We start from the raw sequence: 5,935 nt of genomic DNA on the forward strand, positions 1-5,935 counted from the left end.
GGTTGAACGAGCCTCCGGGGGTTCGAACACAGGACCTCATGCCGACAAATCCAATGCTCTACCATTGGACTATATGTTGTTTCTTATTAACCTATGGGTAACACCCATATATAAAGTTTAATACATTACTTATTGGAGGATGGGGTTGGTCTGCTAGCCTGGGCCCCCATTCATGTTGTTTTCATATGCCCTTTGCATAGATGTTTGGAGCTTGTGGAAGAGGGTCTCGAGAATGTCTCTTGGCCCTCGGTCACCGTTACATCACTAGATCACAGCACAAAGGAGAAGGCACTAGGAAGAGGGGCCTGGGACCTTAGCCTAACCCCTGGTCACTACTCCATCTATATGACTTGACACCAACAGAAAATGGGTTGACAGGAAGAGAACTTGGTAATAGCCTCGACCTGTGGGCACATGCTCCACCAAGTGACCATCGGTTCCAGAGTTAAGGCGCTAAGCGGAGGCGCTGAAGAATGGGGACCAACCTTAGGTACTTTGGACCTCGACATGACCACGCACCCTTTGACCCGTGGCACCCATAAGACAACGGACCTGATATTTAAGGGTTAGACTAGCGGGGGCAGATGTTAAGTCCTAGCCCTCGACCCCATATGGCCTATATGACCACAATTTTTGGAGTTAAGGGGTCATTGGGAAATTTAATGATCCTACAAAATGCACTAGCCGAGGGGAATTTGTCGTTTGGTTAGCGAAATTTAGGGTGGAATTGTAGGACCATTATACAGATGGTCAAATTTTTAGGATGATTAACTGTAAAAAATCATGTGGGAGCTTGGGGGCCATATATTTTGGATTTTTTGGCCAAATTGAGCTAAAAAAGGGCGCGCTTAGGCGTTTTTGGATGTTCTGAATCCTTGGTGGCATTTAATTTATGAGTTGAGCACATCTAAGGAGTATTTTTGCAGGTTTGAGACAAAAGGTGTATGGATCAATCAGGGTTTGGAAACAATTCTGAAAGGTGTTTGGGCATGGAGAAGGCCTTGTAGGGTATTCTCACATTTAGAAGTCCACTGCATCAACTACAATTTGTAGGGTTTAGCTTAAGTTCACTTTTCTGAGTATGTTATGTTGAGGGAAGTTTTGTTTATGTGCTTCAATGTGGAATAGAAGTGCTTACATGCTCATTTTAGCTCATTTCAGTTGGAGTATGACATATTTGTAGTAGATGCTTTGTGTTGCTAATGTTTGTGAGAGTTCTTTGCAAGAGAAAATTACTGTGTAGGGGTAATAGCCACATGTTTACCATCAGCTAAATGTTTCTGTACTCCAATTTTCTACTGAATATATAAGTGGTCTAGATATGTTGGCAGACCCAGAGATGTAGCCCAGGAGGGGTGAACTTCATTAACAATTTTTTTGTTATCTCTTAATTATTCTTGCATGAGTTATGTGTTGTTATTTTTCTTATGTTAAGTTACATGTGAATAGTAATTCATGACTTGAAGAGACATTGGAAAAACCTATTTGTTTCAAGACACATTTTATCTTGCAAGGTGTCAACATGGTCCTATTTTATTTTTTTTGGAAAAGAGGAATAAACCACCTATTCTAATTACAGATCATTTTGGTATCATAGCAGCAGTTGACCAAGTTGCAAGAATAGGTAGAAAAAAGAGACTCCAAGAGATATAGGAGCAGAATTTGGCTCTTCGTATGTAGAACATAGAATTGAGAAGGATGCTAGAGATGGCTGAAGAGGAGAAGAGGCACATACGACTTTAGTTGCAGCATGTGTTAGAAGAACAAGTTTCTGAAAGTTCTCTTGTTGTCCCAACAAGAGAAACCTCTAGAATGAAGTCAGTATGTGGTCATAGTTCAAATGTGGTTTTAGACCATACGTGGAAGATGATGCATGTGCATTTTGCAAAGATCTTCAATAAGTACACCATATTTCAGTTGATAAGAGTGGGTGGCTAGAGTCATATGCAACATCATTGTCATCATCATCAGAAGCTGAAAAGATGAATGGCAAGTTTAAGGAGGTAATTAGCATTTCAAGTACCATTCCTTCCATTTATGTGCATAATACTTATTTTGAAGCATTTGAGCAACATACCAAAGGCATAGGTATGAAGTTGCTTTCCAAGATGGGTTATGAAGGTGGAGGCCTCGACATAGGTATTACCAATACAATTATGCTTGAGGAGAAACCAAAGTATTAGTGACTAAGATATGGTCGAAGGGAGTTTGGAGAATGCTCAAAACGGCTTGAGGCACATCAACCATCTGAGGATGAGATGTCACCACCTTATGACAATGGTCATTCATCTCCCAAGCGAGATGAATCCTTGAAGGGACCTTGCATGGCATCTGTTAGTACCAATTTATGACTGATTATTTTATGTAAAAACCCTCTTTTATTCATCATTTTCCTTTATTTAGCCTTTAAATTTCCTCCATATTCCTTAGAAACTGATTGATATAATGTTATTTCCATTATTTTTATCTTGGAATTAATCTTAGGAATTTTTGTGTTGAAATTGGAAATTTCTAGAAAAATACAAGTTGTTGTAACTCCCTGTAATGGCTCCATGGTTTGACATGTTGCAGGACAAATTGGTAAATTTGAGGAACCAAGGTTTGATCAAAAATGTAAAAGGATTGCGGAATACCTATCCACTCTCGGATTTGAAGATTCTATGTGCTTGGTCAACGCTAGTCAAACCCAACCATTTTAGCAGAAATTCCAGATTTTGTGAACAAACTTTGCTATTTTTTGAGATTTTGCTCAAATTGAGGATCTGAACTAATTCGACCTCCTTTGATGTAATTGTTAGGATTTCATTAGGATTATGAGGAGTACAAATAGCTTCCTCTTGTTGTGAAGATCTAGGATAAATAACATAAAAGGAAAATTATGTAGTTTAGCAGTTATTGATAAATGAAAAAATTGGGAACACAGTTTATGTATTTTTTATTTCTAGACTTGCATACAGAGATACAGTGTTGGAGTCCATATTTATGTTTCAAATCCAGTATTTGTATTCATTTGAATTAGACTAAGGTGTGCTTGCAAAGTGTGGAGGGCCCCCACTACAGAGCTGGTACACTTTTCCTTGAATTCTCTTTTACAATTGCATAGATAGATCTGATACTTAGAATTGTCATTCAATTAATATGTTGCAAGTTTATGAAATTGGAAATTGTTAATTGAAGAGATCCACATCTGTTCTGAAAGAGTTTTGTAAGAAAACCTCAATTGATATTCATCTTGAAATTGACATTTGTGCTTGCTATTTCATGGTTTTTATCTCATAGCTTGATATAGAGTTTACTGTTCACTGGTTATGATTTGTAGTTGCAGAGCTCAATTGGTAGTTTGTTGACTGAACCTTGTAAGAGGATCCACTATGGTTGATCTCCAAAGCTACATACTTCATTCACTATTTTTTGTGATGAGTAATTAGGACTCTGTTTTCTATATAGAAAATTAGATTTGTTTGATTTAAGTAAATGCTTAACTGTTAAAAAGACAAAGAGAAACCTCTTGTAAAAGAGCATTGTTGATTTTTCCACAATAAGCTATCATTTAGAAACTAAATCCTTCTAGATCTATATATATTAGATAGCACCTCTAAGTGTACCTACTCGGGTTGAGAGAGAAATTGAAGCCTGATTTACATCAGTAAGTAAGACCCAACATTTTGGCACCGTTGTCAGGGAGGTGGAAACTAGGAAGATTTAAAGAAAAAATCTAAAAATCTTAAATAAACAAAACAACAAAAACACAGATTTAGTTTTAATTCTTTAAGCCATGATTCTTTATGTCTAGATCTAAGGATGAAAAAGGAAGATTCATAAAAATCCCCAACCAAACAACTAACCCTCCACTGGGAGAAGAAACTTTAGAGAGGATTGAGTACACAACACCAACTAGAAAAGTTATTATGGAAAAACTTGACGAAAAGCAAATATTAGGCCTAAGACTTACTCTCGCTGAAAGACAAATCCTACTAGCTCATGAGGCAAAGAAAAGATATATATCTGAGACTTCTACAGTAGGGAAACAAAAAGAGAGCAGTACAAAGATCCAACAACCTATCCTTGAACAGATTGTTCCTCAAGAATTAAAATAGGAAGAAGAGATAGAAACCTTAGACAAGTCACATATCACAATGGCTGAAGACGGAGGATCTAGAGGACCTACTGCAAAACAACTTAGAGAGTATGAGAGACAAGTGGAAGAAAGGAGAAGACAAAGAGATCTTGAAGAAAAATAAGGAAATGATACTCTGTTTGGAGGAAATCAAAATCCACATGAAGAAGAAGAATCAACATTTAAATTTCCAATTCAAGATAGAGGAGAGTACATGGATGAGGAAATTAAAATGAAAAATATCCCACCATCTGTATTACCAAACTTTTATGGTATGTCATCTGAAGACCCTGATTCATTTTTTTGAATTTGATATAGTACGCTAAACCTATGGATATACTGATGATGCACACAGACTTCAAATTTTTCCAGCCACATTAAAAGCAGTAGAACTTAGGTGGTTCACAGGATTTGGTGAACACACAGTCACTGATTGGGATAACATGAGAAAAATCTTTTCGAAAAATTATCAACCTTACTGTCGATCAAAAGACTCTAAAGATGACATCTTTAGAATGAATCAACAAGAAGATGAGACCTTAGAAGAATACTTGGAAAGATTTTTATACAATCTGCAAAAATCAAAACATAGAACCATGTCTACTGATCTTATTTGAACAATATTTCTTAAGGGCATCCGGGACGAATATCTAGATGACCTCAATCTCATGGGTAAAGGGGACATTTCTAATTTACCTTTAGAAGAGATTTCTGACTTGTGTCAGAAGTACTCCAGAAGTAGAGCAAGAAATGGAAGAAGAACTACGACATCTAGAATCACTAAATCTGCCACAGGAAATATTACCAGAGCTGAACTAGGCAATCTATTTGAAGATTTTAAAACAGACCTCTTAAGCACTTTGGGAAATCAAATAGACACTCTGAAAGCAAAGAAAAGACAAGATGAACAAGAACAAGTGTTGTCTATATTTTTTCCTAAATGCCAAAAAAAATGCTTTGAAAGAATGTCCATTAGATAATGTTTAGATCTATGGGTTTTGTACAGAAAATCATGACACTAATGACTGCTCTAAGATGAAAGTTTTGCAGAGTTATAATTTGGAAGCTAATGTAGAGATGGAGAACTTATATTTTGTGGGAGCTCAGAGACCATGGCAGCCAAGACCTCCAGGTATGTTTCAAAATCCAATTCCAGCAAATTATCAAATGTCTGTTCAGAATCCTTGGAATGTACCTATGCCATGGAAAAATTTGTTTAATCAGTAGCAACAATCTTATCCACAACAGGGATGGAGAGGGTATTCACATCCTCAGCAATTTCCTGAACAACCACCTCAGCAATATCAACAGCCACTTCCAAACCCATATACTCAACAATATCAACAACAATACACTCAGCCATATCCACCACAATACACACAGCAATACCCTCAGCAACCAATTTCTTATCAGCAAAAAAATCCTCAACAAACCTTACCTACTCCTCCACCAATGAATCAATCACAACTACAGTTACCATCTAATCAACCTCCTAAACCTACGCAGCTACCTGCTCAACTAATAGCTAATCCAAATAATCGATTGGACAAACTAGCATACAGTGTGGATGAGGGACCATCATACCCAATTCTACCTCTGCAAAACATAAAACTTAGATCTAGTCAAACTCTTCACACAGAACCTTCACCTCCACTTGTTTCAATGAAAGAGAGTTCGAATAAAACTAATGAACAAGAATTTTCAACACACAATAAATAATATGATTTAGAACAAGGTAAACAAATTAGGACAGTGCAGTCACCTCTTATCCTGACCGACCAAAATTAACCACACGTCTGCCACAATACGATGTTCTAG

This window comes from Pinus tabuliformis, chromosome 2_2, assembly GCF_031772625.1.
Source record: "Pinus tabuliformis cultivar Carrire ecotype Pingquan chromosome 2_2, CPIR1, whole genome shotgun sequence".
Classification (NCBI taxonomy): domain Eukaryota; kingdom Viridiplantae; phylum Streptophyta; class Pinopsida; order Pinales; family Pinaceae; genus Pinus; species Pinus tabuliformis.